Raw genomic sequence first — 19,767 nt, 5'->3', positions numbered from 1 at the left:
GGGGGCGGGGCCGGGAGCGCCTGGGGCTCCGGGGCCGCGGCTCCGCTCCGGCAGTAGGAGAGAGGGGAGCGGAGGCGACGGAGCTGCTCCCGGGACTTCCACCCGCTTGCGCCGAGCTCCTCGTCCAGCAGCTCCGGAGTCCTGCTGCGGCTCGGAGGGAACTGAACGCGGGTGGGTGGGAAAGGGGTTGCAGGAGGACCGACCCCGGGGGCCATGCGCGTCCCAGCCCCGGTTTGCTTACTATGGGGCGGGTGGGAAAAGGGTAGGGAGAGGGATGGCCCCGCTGCGCCCTCGAAGCATTTCTGGCCCTGCGGGAGGAGCCGTGGAGCGGCCGGTGGCGGTGGATGGACGCGTGGCGGGACGTGGGAGAGCCCGAGAGGGGACTTCTACCATGGATGCTTCAGTGGAGATTGCTGCATCGCAGGGGGGTTGGACTAAAGGACCTTTGGGGGTCCCGTCTGACTACAATTCTGTGGTTTTCCGCGCTGAGGAAGTGCGGCAGGGTCGGGAGGAGGGCGCGGTGCGAGAGAGAGAGAGAGAGAGAGAGAGATCCTTCAGTAACTTGGGGGGGGGGGACACGTCTGGAGGAACCAGGAAGTGAGAGTCTTGCTCACCCTAAAGAGCAGCGCACAGGCGATGGTGGTGATGGGTCTTGCTTGCCTTTTTAAAAGCTTGGACGTGAGGGGTTTTTGCAGGTGGGTTGACACCAAAATATGTGGCAGAGAGGAACAGAGACCTTAAAGCAGGTGGTCTGGAGAAGAGAGCTGTGTGTCTAGTGAGGGGTTGGGAGAGGTTGTGTGAAGGATCAAAGGCAAGTTCAGGGTTGCCACTCCTTTTCCCCCTTTTCCTTCCCCTTGGCAAGAGGTTTAAGCAGAAATCCATCAATCGCAGGAATAGGGAGAATGGCACCCTGCTGGATTTCGTCCTGTTAAAAGGGTGCAGAGCAGGCGCCAAGGAAAAGGTGGCAACCCTTGGGAAGTGGACTGGGGGGAGCGCAGGAAAAAAGGAATGGTTGGGGAGGAAGGGTGCCTGTGGGAGTACAATCGAGGACTTCTCACATGCTCTTTTAAAAGCCGGGATTGGGGGCAAAATCTATGGGGCAAAGAGAAGTTATGAGGGGCTGGTAGAGAATTGCACCTGAGGTTAGATTCTGGGGGCGGGGGGTATGGAGAAACCGGAGCGAAAAACTGGGAGAAGATGGTGTGGGGGATGCTGTGTGGGTTGCAGAGAGAGATAATTGGGAGTGTTGGTGGGGGGAATTGAAGGGAGCTCAGGGGAGAGGCTGAATGGCAGCAAAGTGATGTAGGCAGAGAGTGAGTGAATGAGACATTAACAAAGCAAGGAGGGTCTTGTATTTGTGGAGGAGTAAAACGGCTGACGAACGTGTGTGAAAAGCCGAATGCCTTGCCCTGGGAATGGAGACAAAGAAAAGCTGAGCCTCTGTTAACAAAACGCAGCAAATTAGCAACAGTTAAAATTGTGGTTGTGTAACTATTGTCCCTAAAATATCACAAAACACGTTCAAACAATCAAGCTGTGCAATCAAGTTATTAAAGTGACTTCATCTCAAGCACCCGTTTATTTTCTCTCCCACCCACCACCCGAAATGGCCCTGTCACCAGCTAATTTGTCCAGAAATAAATAAATCCGTGGCCACAGTTATTCCAATCAGGTAGTAAGACACTGAGCATGAAAGGCACAAATTCTGTTCCTTGTAGCCTCCGTCACCCTATGTCCATCTTCAAACTAGAGGTGGAATCATCTTATGCAGGATATTTTAGAGTTCCACACTAACTCATGTCCTCAGATCACTAAATGTTTAATTGAATATGGATTTTCTATTAGTATGTATTTCTGAAAATGGGGGAAATGCCTACTCATTTCTCTCTTCTCCCCTCCTGAGAAATTTGCAGCTGGAAACACAGAATTATTTTGTGTGCATAAGCCAGTGTGTGCCTCTCATGTAATGTGTCTATAGCCAGTTTTTCTCATCTGTGCATTTTGTTGTTATAAACAGACATGGTGCTGTTTTAATTCTGTGCATTATTGTTTCTTTTAGGGTCCAGTGAGGACCAGGATAGCTGAGTTGGTTAGAGGGGTAGTGCTGATAACACCAAGGTTGCAGCTTTGATCCCAGAGCTCAACAACTTCGGGGTAAAATTGAGAAAAAAGAAAAAAGCTCAACAACCTCTATCCTTAAAAAAGGTCAGCAACTTTGGTCAGCCCTCATGCATGTTCACTTCATCAAATCTGGCCCTCTTTGAAAAAAGTTTGGGCACCCCTGGACTAGATGGTCTTTAGGGTCCCTTCCAACTCTATGGTTCTGTATGATTTAGACTTAAGAAATAGGCCTTCAGGAAAGAAAGGCTAAAGGTCAGTACACACAATAGAAGATCAAGAATACATCTTGGGTGGAATGTATACAGTGGTACTTCCAGTTACGAACTTAATCAGTTCTGGAGGTCCATTTGTAACCTGAAACCACTCGTAACATGAAGCATGCTTTCGCTAATGTCACCTCCTGCTGCTGCCGCGCTGCCGGCACACGACTTCCGCTCGCATCCCGGGGCAAAGTTTGCAACATGGGGCATCTACTTAAGGGTTAGCGGAGCTTGTAACCTGCAGCATTCGCAAGGAGGACGGTACATAACACGAGGTTCCACTGTACTTTGGTTTTGAAATTCTGATGTGAACAGAAGCAGAAGTATATACAGTGGTACCTCAGGTTAATAACTTAATTCGTTCCAGAGGTCCGTTCTTAACCTGAAACTGTTCTTAACCTGAAGCACCATTTTAGCTAATGGGGCCTCCCGCTGCCGCCGCACCGCCGTTGCACAGTTTCTGTTCTCATCCTGAAGCAAAGTTCTTAACCCAAGGTACTATTTCTGGGTTAGCGGAGTCTGTAACCTGAAGCATCTGTAACCTGGGGTACCACTGCATTCAGGTCACTAGCCTCCCCCCCTCCACTCATTTTTCAGGTATTGTAGGTCATCAGTAAGTGCATCTTTTATTCCACACATTTGTGCTTGGAGAATCTGACAGTGAGGGTGGGTCATATTTCCACGGGCTCGTCGCATTGGCTGATCACATTTGGTGGACATTCTCAATAGAAGACGATGGCATCAGGTCTAGAAGGAACCCCCTGGTGACTCCCATTCATTTGCCTGATTAAATGGACAGCTGTTTCTGGTTTGGTCCAGTAAGTAATCTATATTTGAGGGAGCATGAGGAGAGATTGCAGTTGTGGAAGAGTTCTGACAGATGCTAACACAAAAGGTCTGTACACCTGACATTCAGTCTGAAAACGAGGCTATTGCATTACCGATCATATTTTTAAAAGGAGGCAATCACAAGGGAGGAAATGGCATATGTCATGAAATACATTTCTCAGGAAACCAGTGTCACTCCAGTGGATAATGTAATATACAAACTTGCCCTAAACACTCTTCAAGTTACTTTTATCTTGGATAGTTAGATTTCAGGTAGGTACCATCGGCAGGGGGGAGGGGGCAAAGGATACTCCCTTTTAGATACTCGGTTGCCTTGTTTTTAATGTATTGCAGTAGTAGGTTACATCTTCCATACCCCGTGGCAATGTGTGTATTATCTAGTTCATAGGTAGGCAAACTGAGGCCCGGGGGCCGAATCCGGCCCAATCGCCTTCTAAATCTGGCCCGCGGACAGTCCGGGAATCAGCATAGTTTTACATGAGTAGAATGTGTCCTTTTCTTTAAAATGCATCTCTGGGTTATTTGTGAGGCATAGGAATTCGTTCATTTTCCCCCCTTCAAAATATAGTCCAGCCCCCTATGAGGTCTGAGGGACAGTGGACCGGTCCCCTGCTGAAAAAGTTTGCTGACCCCTGATCTAGTTGGACTGCAGTGATGTTCTCTCACACACACACTCCTTAAAAGATGGAACCATTTTATCATGGCAGAAGACTTTGTGGGCCAGAATTGATCACAAATATGAAATGTTCAGCTAAGTAGGTAAGGTATAAGCACGCTCTGAATGTTGAGAGAAGCATGAGATCATGTGTGATTCCACACCTCCTGCCCAGGTGAAGAATGTTGAAGGCCAAACAATGTTACAGACAGTCGCTGGTGTCGCCACACAACACTGAGCAGCACAAATAAACTATGAGACTGACATGGCTTCTGAATGGGGCGGATTAACCGCTCTGCTTCAGAGGCCAAGCTTTCGTTCACTTGAGGATAAGGGCACATTTAAAAGTTTGGTAGAACTGGTTTTTAACACACATTCAGTGCATTCCATGGTATTTGTTTTCAAGGCAGAAGCAGCCTGCACCATGCTTAGAACATAGGTCTTGATTTTACCCTGAGATTACCTCTGCTTCCTGGCGAAGGGGTCTGTCCTGCTCCTTGAGAAATCCTCAGTTCTCAATATGATCCCACTGACAGCAGGACCCCGCTTCCACTTGGCCACGTGATAAGGGATCCCGGATGAGGGGTTGTGTTCCCAGTTAGGGAAAGCTGAAAATGCTGGTGGGGCATGACACAACGCAGATAGGAAATTAGATGTGTACCTGGGTGGACAGAGAAGAATAAGAGGTGCAGACATCAAAGTGCCTGATACCTTTTCCTGGATCGTTCAGCCCGGACACTGAGATCCAGCGCCGAGGTTCCCTCATTGCGAGAAGTGAGGTTACAGGGAACCAGACAGAGGGCCTTCTCGGTAGTGGCGCCCGCCCTGTGGAACGCCCTCCCTTCAGATGTCAAGGAAATAAGCAGCTGTCTTATCTTTAAAAGACATCTGACGGCAGCCTTGTTTAGGGAAGTTTTTAATATTTAATGCTGTATTGTTTTTAACATTCGATTGGAAGCCGCCCAGAGTGGCTGGGGAAACTCAGCCAGATGGGCAGGGAATGAATGAATGAATGAATGAATGAATAAAATGGTGTAAGTTTCTCTCCTATGCTAACTGAACTGATCAGCCCACCATATAGGAGCTAACTCCTAGGGGGTTGTGGGGGCTTTGACCCCACAATAAAATGTTTGAGGGGAGTCTGCAAGTAGGAAACAGAAAAACCGAAATATAGGAAATGGGGGTGCAGAAGGACCTATAATGTGCAAAGAGTGTTGTGGAATACATCAGAAAAGGGCAAAATGGAGACGAGGCTGCAGAGAGAAGAGTGGGTAGAGAAGAAAAGAAAAGAAAAAGAAATGGGGTAATTTGGCTACAGAGATTTAAGGGTAGAGAAAACTGAGTATGAACTTTAGGATAGGGAAAGAGAAAGAAAGCTGTGGAATGGAGAGACCACAGGAAGGGTTAACAGAAAAAGATTATGAGGAACCTGAAATGATGCAAAGAGAGGAAAAGTCTATGGAGTGTAGACAGAAAAGGGGAAGTTAACAGTGAATGTCTGGTTTTGTTTTAAAGAAACATGCTTTTCCAGAAATAAGGTAGCAATGCAGCCTTTTTGATGCTGCCCTCAACGTGCTTTGTCTTGTGAGCCGGAATCTATGGCGATCTCAAGCCGCCGGCATCATATAAATCTATATTGCTGTACAAAACTTACACTAAACTTTGCTGGCATAAAACTGCCCAAGATGAATGTGGTTTTTCTGAAGGTCACCAGGCCTGCATGCCCACTACTGTAATGACTAGCTTTCCTTTACAGATTGTTCACACCATAGTTAGGTAAGTGTGATTGTGATTTTAAAGGGTATAACGATTCAATATCCTGTCTTTTATTTATTTTTTACCGCCTGGTTTAAAACATCTGATAAAGAAAACAATGGTGCCGTGTTCTGCCAAATGCTCCAAAGGAACCAAAGCATGTTTAAAGGCATGGCTTGTTGGCTGCTATGTTCATGCCGTGCCTATGATGGTTAGGGACTCTTACAGATGGTCACCTTTTAAGCACAACACACAGTTGTTGCTCTTTGAAAACAGTAACCAGTCAGATGAGATGCTTGGTCCTCGGCCTCCTATTTTGCAGTGGAAAATCTCAGGAAGGATAGCTTGTTAAGTGGAAACGGTCACAAACCTGAATACCATGGATCTGGCAGATTATAATTACTAACTCCGTCAGATGCTACGTTCATCCTGGACTGAAATATTAGCCATTCTCACATATGGAGACCAGGTGGGAAAAGAAGATCTGGTTAATGTTTTGAAAATGTGAGAAGACACGTGGGAATTGGTTTTCTCTTTTTGCACAATTAAAATGAAAAATAAGTTGGCAGACTCCAAATACATTGATCAAGGAAAATAAACAAGTTACGAAAAAGGTAATTTTTAAAACTCTGCAAGGATTACAAAATCTATTAATGGGTTGATAAGGTACAAATATTATATATATGAGATCTATTCTGGACTTCTTATGAGTCATTGTTTTCTGTTAAGTATATAAATTAAATATATGCTTGGTAAATCTTCATGTTTGAAGGTGGGAGGAAAATTGATTTTAGCAGTCAGAAACTTTTGTGTAGTTAATTTACATCGGAACGAAGCTGTGTGCATGTGGTTTGCACTTATAATAGTGGCAGCAGATTATTTAAATCCGTAGCCCCATATTTCAGCAGGAGAGTAGGAGTCACAACTTGAGTCAGACTCAAAATAATAAAGGCACAGTTTTGTTGAATTAATCTCATGCAAACAAACAAATGCCGAAGATCAAGCGTCTTGCCGTAATTCTTTTCTGGATCATGCTTTGTGGTGATAGTTGATTCTCTAGCCTCTAGGCACTTATATTTCTAATATTTTGTGTTATTGGTTGCTATTAGGGGGCTGTCAGGATACTAGGAAGCTGCTTTATGCTGAATCAGACCATTGGTTCATCTCAATATTCTCTACACTGACTGTCAGTGGGTCACCAGAGTTGCAGGCTGGATATTTCTGGAGATGCTAGGAATTGGACCTTTGACCTTCTGCATGCAAACCAGATGTTCTGCCACTGAGCTATGACCTTGCTTTGGGTCTTTCTTAACTCAATGTACAGTATTGTTCTTTGACCGTATTTTATTCTATTGTTGTTTTATTCCATACAGTGGTACCTCAGGTTACATACGCTTCAGGTTACATACGCTTCAGGTTACAGACTCCGCTAACCCAGAAATAGTGCTTCAGGTTAAGAACTTTGCTTCAGGATGAGAACAGAAATTGTGCTCCGGCGGCGCAGCAGCAGCAGGAGGCCCCATTAGCTAAAGTGGTGCTTCAGGTTAAGAACAGTTTCAGGTTAAGAACGGACCTCTGGAATGAATTAAGTACTTAACCTGAGGTACCACTATATTATCTTTTATATATTATGTTGGAAACTACTCTGTGGATATCATCGGAGGTGGTTTTAGGGTAATGTGACCAGTTCGGCCGCACTGGGTGCCAGCGTCACAGGGGGTGCTGCAGCCATGATGTAGAACGGAGTGCAAGATGCAGGGGCAATCAATTTTAGCATTGTTCATCGATCTGCTGAAATTTGAGGGTCCAGAGGGCGCCATGTCATAAAGAGCAGTGTACAAATCTGATGAATAAACAATACATAAATTGTTGGCCCGCATGGCAGCAGAGGAAAGAGAGAAAGCCCCAGTTTTATTTTATTTTTGAGGCCAATAAAACGTACTTGGGAGAATCCCTTAGTTCTGCCTCACAGGTGTGCACAACTGGAGGGTATATTTATTCCTTTAGGGAAGGGAACAGCACATGCTTTCATGGAACATGGAAATGCCGTTCAGTGGAACAGCACATGCTCTCAACGCAGAGCATCTTTCCCAGGTTCCTTCCATGGCATCCTCAGTTAAACAGATCAGGTATTTGTTTATTTACAGCATTCGTTCCCCACCCTTTATCCAAAATGGCTCTGAGAGTGGCTCACATAAATCAGTTCGGAGAAAGACATGACAATCGGGGGGAGGGGGAACTGGGAGGGAGGGCGGGAAAAGCAAGCTCAATCACATCTTGAGCTTGCAGTTCAGCACACTGAAGCTTACAAGCTTCACACACCATGGAACCACCCCAACCATTGGCCATGTTGGCTGACAGTTGTTAGAAGGCCATTCACAGAGTAACAATTCCCAGCTCCTTTAGCAGACTATGGTCCCCATAACTTGTTGAAGTGGCAAATAACCCAACAAACCACCCACCCCACACTTATACAAACAAGCTGCAAGAAAGGTAAAAGGTAATGTAGGTAAAGGACCCCTGGACAGTTAAGTCCAGTCAAAGGCAACTATGGGGTTGCGGCGCTCATCTCGCTTCAGGGCGAGGGAGACGGCGTTTGTCCACAGACTGTTTTCTGGGTCATGTGGCCAGCATGACTGGTGCAATGGGACACCGTGACGGAAACCAAAGCGCACGGAAATGCTGTTTACCTTCCCACCGCAGCGGTACCTATTTATCTACTTGCACTGGTGTGCTTTTGAATTGCTAGGTTGGCAGGAACTGGGACAGAGCAATGGGAGCTCGGATTCGAACCGCCGACCTTCCGATCGGCAAGCCCAAGAGGCTCAGTGGTTTAGACTACAGCGCCACCTGCTCCCAGCAACGCTGCAACCAACTGAATGCACCAACCAAACTCTGAACCCCCCAACCCCACGCAATGCCAATAAAGATAAACAAATATATAAATAAGGGACCTACTGATGAGATGCTGACACAATCCCCATACTAACACTATGCAATGGAACGATAGAACAATACCCCCTCTTTCTTTCCCCCTTCCCTTCCCCCAGCTGCAAGATGCCCATGACATTAGTATCTCATACTGAAGGTTAACAAACTGCTATATTTACTTTCCCATATTCTGTAACATAAGAAAATCTTCAATAAAAACTAATTTAAAGATGGTTTTAATGCATGGTGTGCCGGTGACCTGAGTGGCCTCAGGCAACTCCTTGTGTCGGCAGCCTAAGCTGCCTGGTAGGCTTGTCGTCAGGCTTCAGATATTACTCTGGCCTCCTTGAAGGAAGGAGAGGATGCAAATGCCAACAGATAAATAAAGGCTCTTGCCAAGCATTTTTATTCTCTTCCTCCTCTAGCATGGAAGCGAATGTTGTGTGCCCCTTGCTTCCCAAGATTTACAAGCCCAAGAGCAGTTTGAAGATTGCAGATTCAGAGGCTAACTGTTGTCAAATGCTTAGCAAAGCCATCTGTTTGAAGACAAATGTTTCCTTAATGACCAACACACAAGGAAGTTGATGTTACATGAAAACAAAACAAAAACCCTCTTCCTGCTGCATTTACTTGACTGAGAAAGAAGGGGTGAGATACAGTTGAAAAGTTAACTCTTACTGAAAGGTGAAGGTTTGTTTTCCTCCACTTATTGGCTGTGTATCTTGTCATCCATCCATTCACATCCTAGAATATAGGAAGAGTTGCACCCACTGTATTCTTTAAAATGAATTCTGTTTCTTTATTGCTTTTGTTTTAAAACTCATTGTCCAATTCACTGTACAGTAAGGATGAGCAAATCTTTAAATTTTAGTTTCTTGTTTTTTCACTCCAAAATTCTTCCCATTTCCAAATCAGTTTGAATTTCCCCCCCCAAAAAGTCCCCATGGAAATTCATCTGCATTTTAGTGCAAAGTTATCCTAATATAAGCACAGCTTTGTATGCCATTTTTTGCCTAATATGCACTTTTCCCCAAGCACTTTCCCCCTTATTTCTGTATGCTGTTTTCAGTGGTTGGCACATTTCTGTACACATTGCAAAATTCAGAAATACACATTTTTTTTATACCAAAAAATGGCTGTGCTTAAGCTGTGTATTATTGTGAAAAGTGTGAATTAGGTAGGTACACCTATAAATACAAGTGAATTGTTAATGGAGAAATCCGAGGGCTCCCTTGGACAAAAAGCAAAGACACCAACCAGGACAATTGGAGCAAAACAGCAGACAGTAGGCTTGGTATTTATTGAGACTGTTGTGACAGGACTCCAACTCACTACAGGATGAAGCAAGATGGAAGCCCTGAACAAAAGAAGACCCCAACTTTTATTAGCTACTAATCCCCCATGCTACACCCCTAAGACTACATCATTACTACATCATGACTACATCACTGACACATCACAAAGAGGAGAGGTTCAGGGAGGAATTGTGGTGGTAATCTGAGTGTCTTGTCACCTGTCCGGTTCCTCCTTTCCCCGTCTTCATGATTACATTCCTGAGGACAAAGAGGAGTTCACTGTTTCCTGTCCCCAGAGGGAAGGGCTGGTCACTGTCCTTTGCTTCAGTCCGTACTGAATCCACTTCCATATGCAGGTCCTTTATGAGTGTAATGATCTTCTGTCTAGGACCATCAATGTTGGCATGCCAACTGGGTAGGGCTCACTGCGGACGTGTTGGTATGCTCACGGAAGTTTCATTAAATGAAGCATCGCATATGTCGTGTGTGTGTGTGTGTGTGTGTGTGTGTGTGTGTGTCGAGTTTGTACAAACTGAGTGATGGGGGGGGGGGTTCCTGCAACAGAATCAAATTTCTCCCCCACCCCTCCTGTACAGCTATAGCAAATATAGACAGGAATTCCCTTCTTCTTATCCTTCAGTTTGCTACTCTAATTGGAATTAGTATAATTGGGACCTAGAACAAAACATTGTCGCATGGGATGCTGCTGTTCAAAGCTTCAGCTGTACGCTCTATTCCACCACCACCACCCTGAGTTTTCCATTTTCTCTCCCTGACAATCAATACTGTGTGCCCTTTAAGTGTGCTGAATCATCATTCAGTACTTGTTTGTTTGTTTAATACTTTAGGATTGTTTGCATAGGTAAAGGTAAAGGGACCCTTGACCATTAGGTCCAGTCGCGGACGACTCTGGGGTTGCGGCGCTCATCTCACTTTACTGGCCTAGCAAACTGGCGTACAGCTTCTGGGTCAGAGCAGCGCACAGAAACACCGTTTACCTTCCCGCCGGAGTGGTACCTATTTATCTACTTCCACTTTGACATGCTTTCAAACTGCTAGGTGGGCAGGAGCAGGGACCGAACAACGGGAGCTCACCCCGTTGCAGGGATTCGAACCGCCGACCTTCTGATCGGCAACCCTAGGCTCTGTGGTTTAACCCACAGCACCACCCACACCCCTTATTTGCACAGAAGTGGGGATTATTATTATTTTTGGTGCTTCTGAAAAACTTGTGGTTTCCCCAAGTCTTCCTCTTGTGTATGGCTGGTGCTGTTTCAGCTACATAAGGATAGGCATTTGGAATCTGCCATTAGTAAATATGACGCCATTAGAAAAAGAAGCACACAGAAAAGTAATGAATCAACCCTAATGTCATTTCAGGGGCTGTTGGAAGCCGAATAAGTGCAGAACAGAGCAACAGAGTGGAAAGCTCTGCCAGGGCAGGTTCAAGGCACTTGTGCTAATTTACTCGGCCCAAAGAATTGAGTCAGAAGCACATCCCTTAAAGACCATCTGATTCCTTATGCTCCACCTCAATCACCAAGCCCTCTCATGGGGCACTTCTAGTGGTTCCGCACATCCCAGAGCTCTGGTTGGTTTTCACTAGGGTAAGGTAAAAGGTAAAGGACCCCTGGACAGTTAAGTCCAGTCAAAGGTGACTATGAGGTGCGGCACTCATCTCACTTTTCAGGCCAACGGAGCCAGCGTTTGTCCACAGACAGCTTTCCAAGTCACTTGGCCAGCATGACTAAACAGCTTCTGGTGCAACGGAACACCATGACAGAAGCCAGAGCGCACAGAAACGCCATTTACCTGCAGGCCGCAGCGGTACCTATTCAGCGCTGTCTTTAGCATGTGCGCCGTCGGGGTGCAAAGATCCACCCAGCGCCCCCAAATTTAGTTTAGCCCCTAAATTAACACCACCACACTTAAACTTATAAGTATTGTTTAGGCACCTACTTAAGAGAAACATCAGTCATGTCAAAGGTGCTGCTGACCCCGCTGCCGCATAGCAGCTCACTACAATACGTAACATAATATTTTGATGTAAGAGTTAATTTCGCGTGCGTGGCACTGTTGAGAATGACAAGCGCCATCACTGAGTGTGAAAAGCACTGCCGTTGTTAATGACAAGCGCCACCGCTGGCGTGGCACGTCTTTGGTAAATGAGTGCGCAAAGTCGAAAGTCCTTTAGTGAAACAATAGGTATACATTTGGGTAGTACCTAGGTATATATGTATTTTGTTTTTCTAGCTTGATCAAAATTATTTAATATTTCATAACAGGTAGGTAGTTAAGAGCTTAGGCGGCTCCAGCAGCGAGCACCTGGTGCCCCCCAGAATTTAGCACCCGGGTGCCCCTCACCCCTTGCACCCTTGGGTAAAGACGGCCCTGCACCTATTTATCTACTTGCACTCGAATGCTTTCAAACTGCGAGGTTGGTGGAAGCTTTCACTAGGAGCCAAGCCTTGAGTGTGGCAGGTCCTGCCCTGTGCAACTCCCCACCATATTGTTTTGACAGGCCTATGCACTATGGATTTTCTCTTTTTCATCCAATCAGTATTTATTGATGGTTTTAATGAATCGTTTGGGCTGACTTCATTCTTATATGTTGTACACTGCCGTGATATATTTTGTATAAAAGTGTGGATTATAAATACATAAGCAAATAAATAAGCACCGTTTGTAGATGCTGGCAATGAGAAATGGAGTGTTAGCAGTGGAACAGGATTTGGAAGGTCATAAATAAGCCTCTTCATTTGCCAGACAGGCCCAAACAATGGGCCCTAAACTCTGTCAACCCTACAGCTGTCTTAATTAATTCCCTCCCATTAATGGAAATTGGATTGGAAAAATAAAACAGCGAGAAAGGGAAAGAGAAACTGCCTTGGCATAGGAAGCAGTGGTAGCCAGGGCAGTAAAAAGATGACAACCATAAGTGAAAGATGCCATCTACTTTCCAATAAAAGTCTTTGCTGAAATGGTTTGGAAGGACAGTGTGTCCTAATGGGTGCTAAATGCATTATCTTCAAAGACTAGGAAGCGAGGAGACTGTGTGAGCACTTATTGTTCCAGACCTACTGAAATTCAGTGGGTATAATACTTTTTATAAAAGGAAACGATTGATTTTGTTTCGTGTGTACCAAGGGAAACCAAGCTAATGGTTAATAAAAGTTGCTGGAGTGGTGGGAACATACCCTTCCCCCTCTCCTGAGCTGACATAAGTGAGCTGACAATTCCTGGAAGGAATAGGGTTAAGAGCCAGCAATTTACACATGGCACAGTGTGTGAATGTGCTTTCATCCTCTTCCTTAAACCCCCCAGATGCTAGTTCTACTACTCAAAAAGGTTGCATGAAAATGAAGATGTAGAGTGGAGATGAACACAACCGTAATTGTCTTTTCCTGGTTTGCAAGCTTTTTATTATTATTATTTGTGTGCACTTTGTTTGAATTTGAATCAAAGCAGAGTTCTCTGCCTGTGGCAAACCCGCACGCTGATTGTTGAGGTTCTCAAAAGTTTGTTGAACAAAGCCACTTTCTCACAAAGAACCAGGAACTTGAACGATAAGCTTGTGTGGAGTATGAGGAACCTGTTGCAACAGGAGCTGATGTTCTCCTGCCAGGAAGGAACTTTACCTGTTTGATAATAAGGTCTTAGACATTGGCTTAAATAGCACACAAGCTTAAAAGCAATAGGTCTTGCCTGATATTTAAGAAAGCAGTTTCCTCTCTTCACATTCCTAACTGAAATATTCCGCAGGGCCTCTCAGATAATCAGTGGTGGAGCAAGCCAATCAGGCGCCTAGGGCAGAACGCTCTGTGGGACCCCTCCAAGGAATCTGCCTGCCTCCTCCCACTCAGCTGAGGGAGAGGTGGCGGGCGGATCGTCTGGGGCCATGTGGAGCCTGCGGGTGCCCAAGCCATTGCATCACTCCCAGGAGAGATGCGTGGCTCAGGTGCACTGCAGGCCCCACATGGCTCTTGCTGGCTTTTGCAGGAGGTGGGGGAAGGGACAGAGGGCAGCCCCTCAGTCTCTTCCCCCACCTTGCGGAGAAGCCCGCAAGAGCCACGCTCCCTTTAAAGAGCCATGTGGAGCACGTGTGCGGCTCTTGGGGGCTTTTCCCCGAGGAGGGAGAAGGGACTGACGGGCTGCCCTTCTCCCTCCTCGGGGAAAAGCCCCCAAGAGCCACACACATACTCCACACGGCTCTTTAATGGGAGCACTGAGCAGAGCTTCCTGCCTGCATTCGCTCCATAAGACACACACACACATTTCCCCTTACTTTTTAGGAGGGAAAAAGTGTGTCTTATAGATCAAAAAATACGGTAACTTTTTCCATGTTACTGATCATCCTTCCTCCTACTGCAGCCAGTAGGCTTGAGTCAGGCATTATATTTATAATCACCTTTAATGGTTTAAAAGTCAGCTTTGATTGTCTTACATTAATTGGGGTAATGCCCAAATCCTATTAGCAATTTATGGGTTACAAAGGTTGAATGGGCAAAGTATAATGTCATATTTTTACCAAGTATTCAAATAGGAAAAAAAGATCAAGAACATTCTTTTTTTTAATTCACTATTTTCCCTGTTCTTAAGGATCAAGAACATTCTTAGCAGAATGGTTTGCTGTGAAAGATACAAAGCATATCTCAACCTGCAGGTTCTGCAGCTATACTCATAAGCATGAAGTGGTAAGTTTCGGCATTTTCGGATGCTACCATATGAAGGTAGCAGATTCAGAAACAAGAAGTAAAAAACAGGAAGCAATTGATTTTTAAAAGAACACTTCTTATTCATTCGCTTTTCACTGAAAATAGCCTTCTAAAGTCTGTTTTTCCTTGCCCAATTGATCTTTGGTACCTGAAACATTTCTATTTTAAAGACCGTGAAATGCTAACATATTCCTCTAGAAAGGTAAAGGCAATGCAGCTGAATTGCAAAAACTTTTTGATCAGATTTCCATTCACCTTTCCCATAAGTGGCCATTTTAGATTAGCATAATGATTCATTAGGAGTTTGTTTTCCAGATGAATGGAAATGTAAAATGTGTATCTAAAATTCAAATGGTTTTCAGCTGATGAGTTCTCTGCAATTCTCTTCCTAAGCATCGTTACTAGGGAGCAAATTCTGGATATGGCAGAAGGCCTTGGGTCCCTTTAAACACCTTTTGCTCAGTCTGTTATCCAGGTGTTTACCAGTTGTTGAGCAACTTCAAGGCCTTCCCTGATCTCCCTTCTTAGAGTTCTTTATTTTATCCTCTTTATCTTTAAACTGGATGTGGAGTGCAGAACCCTTTGAATAGCAGGCACATTTAGACAGAAGACTATCCCCTGCCTGGCAAATGATTATCGTCTGCAATATAGGACACAGAACAACCCTACATCTCAGTATTCCTGGAAGAACACCATCTCCTCCTCCAGACCACAGATATGGCTATGCTCTGTCGTCCCTGCTTCTGACTTCCCCACAGAAATCTCCTCTGTACTGATGATCCAAATTGATTAATTAAAGGGCATCTCATGACATGAGCTGCAGCATTCTGCACATGCTGGAGTTTCAGTATGCTTTTCAGGAGAGTCATCCAGTCTGGATGTTGGACTAGGAATACTTTCTAGAAAAAGATGACGCTAGTGCACGATGCAGGGCCATGCTACTACTCACAGCAACACTTGAATGTCCAGGAACAAAACCAGTTCTAGGAGTACTGACATGGTTCAAAACTGGTCCAAAACAGACTGTGTACACTTAATCCCAGATTAACTTTCCTGTTGACCCAAAGCACCTCTGCTGTTCAATGTTTTAGCCCGTATCTAATCCTCCACCGATTGCAGACACTGATTCAGAATTTTTACTGGTTCTCTAGTTTCAAATTAAAAGAAGTGAGGCACTCACGTATTGGTGACAACTCAGGCCAGTTTTCCAGGTGACCTCTCTCTGTGTCTTTATGTAAATGTTAAATAACCTATCGGGGATAAAAATTGCCCTTGAGAGGCCCCATGGGTTAGTGGCCAAGAGGCTAAAGAATAATCCCTCAGCACCACTCCTGGGATGTGCTCCCCCAGACAGACTTCTTTCAGTGTGGATTATTCAGTTCAGAGGAGACCATGAGACCCTTTTTGGAGGACCAGCTTGGACTGTGAAGAAATGCCATGCATCAGAAGACCAAGGTGGAAGAGCGCATTCTACTGTCTTGTTAAAAAGTAATGATTTAATACCTGCTAAGGGACGCAGGTGGCGCTGTAGGTTAAACCACAGAGCCTAGGGCTTGCCGATTAGAAGGTCGGCGGTTTGAATCCCCACAACAGGCTGAGCTCCCATTACTTGGTCCCAGCTCCTGCCAACCTAGTAGTTCGGAAGCACATCAAAGTGCAAGTAGATAAATAGGAACTGCTCCGGTGGGAAGATAAACGGCATTTCCATGCGCTGCTCTGGTTCACCAGAAGCGGCTTAGTCATGCTGGCCAGATGGCCCAGAAGCTGTATGCTGGCTCCCTCAGCCAATAAAGCGAGATGAGCGCTGCAACCCCAGAGTCATCCGTGACTGGACCTATTGGTCAGGGGTCCCTTTACCTTTAAGTAGGAGTTGAGTGTATGGACATCCATTATTGCCATGATTGTGATTTCAGTGGTCTTGAGGAAGCTTAACTCTGTGTTTGGCTGTGGCCAATGCACAAACATGTGTGCATATGACCGTATAGTGCACAGCTGTGTATCAAGCATGCTCAGAACCATTATTATTTTTCCATGGCTTGTGGCTTGAATACGCAATAGGAGCTCAGCATGCATGCTTTTGAGCTGGAAATCATTGTAAACAACCTCATTTGGCTTTGTTAAAAGGTTTGATTAAAAGTACTGAAACTTCATTCCTCTTTTATCGCAGTGTGCAAGTGTAAGTAGACGGGCAGCATTTAGTTTCTTGTAATAGATACTCCCTTGGTGTCACTATGTTGTGCCACAAATAGATTGTTGCTGTCTTTGAGATGTTCCTTGTAGAGTGCAACCGGTATTAACTTGCTTATACATTGAGCCTGGCCAAACAAACAACCCCTGACAACCTTCTGCTTCTATATATGTATAATAGGAATGGAAATGTTATGCTGTCAGTCAGGGAATTCAAGACTTGGTATTCATGGCATCACCTACTTAGCTAAGTTTAATGTGCTGTGTGTTGACAGTGAGCAATTGAACCAAACTGATTATCAGATTTTTCATCAAGTTCTATTTCTCAGGTTGAATAACACGGCACAATTGGTTACTGGCTCAATAGCAAGGGACTGAATTTATGCAATAAATGCTCCCTACATACAGTTTGTATACAAAGCCAGTGACCGCTTGCCATATACAGCCATGATTGATATTAATTAATCTATAAATAATATAATTACTATTCATAGTGACTTTAATAGAAGCCATTTGCACCAGTACAGTGGTACCTTTGGTTACAGACGCTTCAGGTTACAGACGCTTCAGGTTACAGACTCCACTAACCCAGAAATAGTACTTCGGGTTAAGAATTTTGCTTCAGGATGAGAACAGAAATCATGCTCTGGTGGCACAGGGGCAGCAGGAGGCCCATTAGCTAAAGTGGTGCTTCAGGTTAAGAACAATTTCAGGTTAAGAACAGATCTCCAGAACGAATTACAGGTACCACTGTAGTTTGATATATAGCAGCAATAGTGAACCCACAGTCCTCTGGATATTGTTGGACTCCAGTTCCCATCAGTCTTCAGGGCTAATTGTCAGGGATCATGGGAGTTGTAGTCTAATAACATGTGGAGTGCCACAGGCTCTACGCCCCGGCTACAGGGAGTTTACAGTGGTACCTCGGGTTAAGTACATAATTCATTCTGGAGGTCTGTTCTTAACCTGAAACTGTTCTTAACCTGAAGCACCACTTTAGCTAATGGGGCCTCCTGCTGCCGCCTCACCGCCGGAGCACAATTTCTGTTCTCATCCTGAAGCAAAGTTCTTAACCCGAAGTAATATTTCTGGGTTAGCGGAGTCTGTAACCTGAAGTGTATGTAACCTGAAGCATATGTAACCCAAGGTACCACTGTATTAAACTACTGTGGGAATCAGTGGGTTTGTATAGATCAGATGCCAAAATTATCTCCTAGTCCATTTCCTTGACTGCAGCTCCTCATATACCAAGGAACCAAACGGGCTCCAATGTGCTTGAGAGGGCGATGGTGTCAATGGTCCGATGAGTCTTGCCATTCCATAGTGAAACGAGGGCCTCAGCAGCATCGTCTGTTTTATCCACTGGAAAATCCATCTCCTTCCAAGGGGATGAGGCCTGGCAAATTCCAGAAAGAAAAGTGCAGCAGTTCTATTGCAAGGGCAGATTTCACCCTGGGGGGGGGGATGGAAACCACATTTTCTTCCCCCAGTTTCCCCACCCACAGAGGTCAATTTCAAAACTGGGGGCATGACGGATGTGTCCCTACTTAAGAAACCTGCCGGAGTGCAAACAAATAGGTCCAGAGGCTGCCGTGCTAGGTTCTTTTTTTCCTTTGCTCAAAAAAATCGAAAAGTCATTGTCCCCCATTGTCCCCCCCCCCCAAAGGATCCTCCATGAAGGGGAGAGGGAAAGGGAGAGGGAAAGAAGTGGACCACCACAATAGTCAAATTTTGCGACTTATCTTCTGTTCTCACAGCCAGACTCAGAGGTCCCTATAAATTTTATTGTCTTAACCTGTATATTAAGGTACTTTTATAGCTCTGTTTAGAGTAGGTAATGTCTTGATAATATAAATGTTTTAATTTTTTTGTATTAATCCAGCATATTTTCTTTTAATTGTTGAATGATCCTGTATACATTGTGGCAGCCTTGGGCTATGTGCAATTAAACTGACTGACTGACTGACTACTCAGAGGACCCACATGATGAATAACTTTACTTCACCATCCCTCCCCCCCCCCAATCACGGTGATTGGAGTGTCCTCAGAAAACAATGTAATTGTGATTAAAAACTAGGCCCATACATCAAAACAAAAGACCCTCCATTCTCCACCACACCTCCCTGCTCTCCACTGGCTCCTCTCATGAGCTCTGAGAGTTTCCTCAGGTAACTTGGAGAAGTTTCTCAGAAAAGAAAATGTCCGATCTTTTGGGTGGAGGTTGGAAGAACTGATGCTGCAGAGTTACTTGGAAAGTAGGAGAGTCCCCAATCTGTTTCGACACGCCTTGTTTGTAGCGAGACCTGAGTCTGCCTTGAATCACCCTGAGTCACCTCGTAGTTCGGAGAGCACACTATATGCCCCTTTGAGGTCAGTCCATAAAGGTTAAGTCTGCTTAAGCCTCTTGGTTTCCGTGAGCTTCTGCATGCTTCAGTCCTGCATTGGACAATGCAGTGACATATTTGAAGAACTCCCTGCAGGAGAAGGAGGCTTTGAACGTGCATTTGGGTGGCAGGCCAGTCTGCACCTTTGTTCTATCTTCAGTATGTACAGTACTCGGATAACGAGGCCATTGGGACCCTAAGGAGCAAAAACTTTCCCTGGGGTGTGAAGCAAGAATCAGAGTGAGCCATTTTTTCCACTAGTAAGTGCTTCCCAGCAATGATGCTCTGAATGCCTCATCCTGAAGCATAAATCAAACACTCTGAACTATTCTGTGCATGTTGAATCCCGTGTTTTTTTAATGTCCACAAGGTGGCGGACTGATGACCCACAATATCCCACCATTAAGTGGCTGCGAGAGAGCCCAGGTTAGAACGGGTCTTTTGCATGTTTGTTTCTGTCCCTGCTCTTTTGACATGGTGGGGCACTCCAGTATGAAAAAGAAGAATTGGGATTCATGTAAAAGTATCTACCTTTAAGAAAAATCAAACAGAGCAACAAAACAAACCAACCACAACCTCCATGGAACTATGTAAAACTCAGAGATTCCCTCCTTC

The 19,767-nt window shown here is 45.1% G+C and overlaps 1 long non-coding RNA gene across 1 annotated transcript; it reads left to right on the top strand.

Annotated features, from left to right (window-relative positions):
* Positions 1-34: 34 nt before the first annotated feature.
* Positions 35-3,047, top strand: LOC307210162. Its single transcript, XR_013835890.1, has 3 exons — positions 35-171; positions 2,060-2,205; positions 2,979-3,047. It is a non-coding gene; the product is annotated as an uncharacterized lncRNA (long non-coding RNA).
* Positions 3,048-19,767: the final 16,720 nt, after the last annotated feature.

The sequence above is a fragment of the Podarcis cretensis genome, assembly GCF_951804945.1.
Source record: "Podarcis cretensis genome assembly, chromosome: 2".
NCBI lineage: Eukaryota > Metazoa > Chordata > Lepidosauria > Squamata > Lacertidae > Podarcis > Podarcis cretensis.
Note: the sequence above shows the minus strand (reverse complement) of the source record. Positions and strands in the feature narration are given on the sequence as shown.